This window comes from Barbus barbus, assembly GCF_936440315.1.
Source record: "Barbus barbus genome assembly, chromosome: 33".
In the NCBI taxonomy this organism is placed as follows: Eukaryota; Metazoa; Chordata; class Actinopteri; order Cypriniformes; family Cyprinidae; genus Barbus; species Barbus barbus.
The window spans coordinates 28319193-28323487 of NC_136761.1; positions in this window are offsets into that span (position 1 = coordinate 28319193).

The window sequence follows — 4295 nt, forward strand, 5'->3', positions numbered from 1 at the left end:
ATTAATCAGTGAACTGTCTGCTCGTTATTCTGCAGCGGCTGAGTAATAGACAGTAATACTGATATGATTGTGATCAGTTTTAACACCTGTCTGTTTCCCTTCCCATAATGCCCTGCAGCCTGACAACAGCTGAAATCTCTCAGAGAGCCATTTATATGGTAATACACACACACACACACACACACACACACACACACACACACACACACACACACACAGATGTGGATCGAACACTGAGAGCTGAAGGAGCTCCAATTAACACAGTGACATAAATTCAACACACACACACCAGTCAATCTGAGCTACTCCTCCCCCTCTCACACACACACACACACAAACACACACGTCAATCTGAGCCGCTCCTCCCCCTCTCACACACACACACACACACACACACACACACACACACACACACACACACACAAACACACACATCAATCTGAGCCGCTCCTCCCCCTCTCACACACACACACAAACACACACATCAATCTGAGCCGCTCCTCCCCCTCACACACTCACACACACACACACACACACACACACAAACACACACACACAAACACACACCAGTCAATCTGAGCTATTCCTCCCTCTCTCTCACACACACACACACACACACACACACACATAGCGTTGTCCTTGAATGAACCTCAATCATTAGTCACACACAGACTCTATTTCTCTCCTCTTGACATTAATAAAACATGTGAAGGAAAGAAATCAATGAATGTTTTTCATCTGGTGTCTCAGGTTTGTAAGCAGGAAAAATGCAAAGAAATGTAAAAAACATATTTAGACACATTTAGGGTTGTAAATAAAATGAAAATGTATTACATCATGTATATTATTTATTATATATATATATATATATATATATATACACACACGCATATAAGTTATAATAGACAGCTGGTAAATCCTTGTTTACAAAACTCCTCATTTACTGAATTATATAGCCAGTGTTGATAATTTTCCATATTGTTCCACTTCTGCAGTTCAGAATAATTCTGATCAATTTCAGTGTTTGATATTAAAGACATGTTTTGTTATTGTTGGCCGGTGAGTAGTTTTGGGTTGTCACACTGTGACCAAACCAGACGAGGAGCGTTGATTTAGGAAACAACCACAATGGCAGTAAAATTACACATTTGGCTTCTCACACACACACACACACACACACACACACACACACTCCTGGTCTGACCCTGCGTGACCTCTGACCTGTGCGTTCGGCGGGGTCACGGTCTGTCTTAGCGCTTAACGATTACAGTAATGAATGCAGACAGACATATGTGGATGCGCTCGACTGACAGGTGTTTCTGTCTTTAGTCTGGGAACATCTACAGTCCAAAGAAATCAAACTGTGAAAATAAGATTAAAAACAAAACATTTTCAGAATGTTTTAGTTTATATATAATGTATTTAAGCAAAATGCAAGACATAAAGAAAATCTGGTTCTAGTGGTTGTGCAAAATTCAGAATAGAATTGAGAGCAAACAGAACGCAGTATTGCAATTTGAATTAAATGTAAGGAAACAGAATTAAACTGACATTTAATTGAATTTCTCTTAATTGAAAACTCCTCGTCCTTTAATTCAAATGACAATTCAGATTCCTGTTAATTAACATCAGGATTCAGACTCTTGAACTGCAAGGTGTCAGTTCTTTTCTTTTCGTTCTGCAGATGTAAAGCTAATGGAGGTTAAAGTCACATGACCATGTGACACATCAAGCCATCTATAAATTATTCAGTGTTCTATTGGGTCACACCTGTGTATTCACTCACACACACACACACTCACACACACACACTCACACACACACACACACACACACACACTCACACTCACACTCACTCACACACACACACACACACACACACTCACACACACACACACACACGTTGGTTTTTGTGGTTTATGTGGACTCTCCATAGGCGTAATGGTTTTTATACTGAACAAACTGTGTGTGCTATTGCCCTACACCAACCCTACACCTAAACTTAGCCCTCACAGGAGACTTTGTGCATTTCTACTTTCCCTAAAAAACTCACTCTGTATGATTTATAAGTGTTCTGAAACGTGGGGACATGGGTCAATGTCCTGAAAAGTCACCTTCACCTTGTAATACCTGTGTCATTATACACATTTATGTCCTCATTTGTTACAAAAACGCACACACACACCCCTCCTCACTCAGCAGCACAATCAAGAGATGCTTAAAAGCATCAGGAAACATAAACACACCCATTATTGTGTCTCAGGCTTTCTAACAGACTGTGCTTGTGTGTGTGTCTGACTACAGGAAGTTCCAGTAACTGTAAGTTCTGCTGCATGAGACTATAATTCACTGACAGCAGAGACGTGTCCTCAGCTCAACTCTGAACACATGCTCACACACAGACCTCAAGAAATCCTCACAAGGCATCCAAAACACTGCCACAGCGCGCGCGCACACACACACACACACACACACACAGCTGTTGAGATAGAGATTCCCAGAGTCCAGAACACACAGTGACTATCTGACCGTTACTGCTGACAGCTTTACTGATTACTGAATTCGTTTCTCTCCATCCATCTGTCCATGAAGACCACAGCTTCTCAGATGCGCTAATAGAGATGTTTTTGTCAATGATTTTTAACTCTATGGCTGTTCAAGGAAAAAAAAAAAAGTTAAATAAAATGTATATTCATTTAATGAAATCACGTTTTGAGTGAAATGCATTTGGAAATAATAAGCCATGTTATCAGCCTCCAATGAGTCTTATTTTAGAATAATTTATATACTATTCATATTTTTAATATTTAGTATTTTCAGCTTTCATATTCATTTCTAGTGATTTATCTGCTTTTGTCATTTGTATATATTGTTATGTTCTTCATTCTATATATTACTATTTATGTTCTTTCATTTCAGTTAACAAACATATTTTTTTAATAGTTTTAGCTAAAGATAACAACCCAGACAGGCAACAGTGATTGATAAAAATCCTGCACGCCATTAAATCTGAATGGACACAGGACGAGATGTTTTCGCAGTGCGCCGCTGCGGTTTGTTACGTGGCTCAGCGTCACGTAGCCTATAAATCTGTCGGGTCAGCGTAACAGGAAACATTTAGACATGACTCGGTTAAAAGTTTGAGGTTTGAGCTGCAGCCCCTCAACCTATGGCTGCCACGTGCAGCTCAGGACGCGGCTGTGTAATTACGGCGCTCACCGCAGGACAAACGATGGAAAGACTGAGGAAAGCTGGAGTAATACCAGCATCTGCTGCAGCTCTTCACTGCTGTCAGATTCTTAGAGTTCTCAAGAGCTTTATGCTTTCTAAGGGCCGCAACAAACCCTTAAAGAGACAGTCCACCCAGAAACAAACATTTTGTCTTCATTTACTAAAAACAATATATATTTAGAGAAAAATTACCATTTAATGAAAGTCAGTGGGGTCCAATATTTTTGGATCTGTGTTCTTCAAAATATCATACAGGTTTGAAATGACATGAACGCGAGTAAATGATGACAGAATGATCATATTTTGGCTCAAAACCCTTTAACAAATACAAAAAAGTAGCTTTTACAAAGATTATTTGTATCCTGGAGCACATAGACATCAACACATGGGTCAAAATTATAAATTTTTCTTTTATGCCAAAAATCATTAGGATAATAAGTAAAAATCATGTTCCATGAAGATATTTTATAAATGTCCTACCATATATAGATCAAAACTTCATTTTTAATTAGTAATATGCATTGCTAATGACTTCACTTAGACCGCTTTAAAGACGAATTTCTCAATATTTAGATTTTTTTGCTCCCTCAGATTCCAGATTTTCAAATAGTTGTATCTCAGCCAAATATTGTCCTATCATAACAAACCATACATCAATGGAAAATGTATTTATTAATATTTCAGATGATGCATAAATCTCAATTTCGAAAAAATCGACCCTAATGACTGGTTTTATGGTACAGGGTTACGTTTTTAGTAGAATGAGTCAATTTATGATTTTGTGTGCTGTGAACTGAACAATAATACTCTAAACATGTTCCTTGACCTTACTTAGATACTCAAGTATTTGTTCAAAACTTGTCCAAATATTGTCCCAACTTTACAATACTCCAGTAGTTTAGAAAAAGCACCATACAAGTACTTAGTATGGGTCTTGTCCTTTATTCCAAGTATTATGAAATGATACAACAGCTTTCTGTCAGAAAGATGAAAATAGCGTTATTCATTGAAAATCTAACCTGATGATGCAGGTTCAATTTGAGACGTGTCTCAGCAGGTTCGAC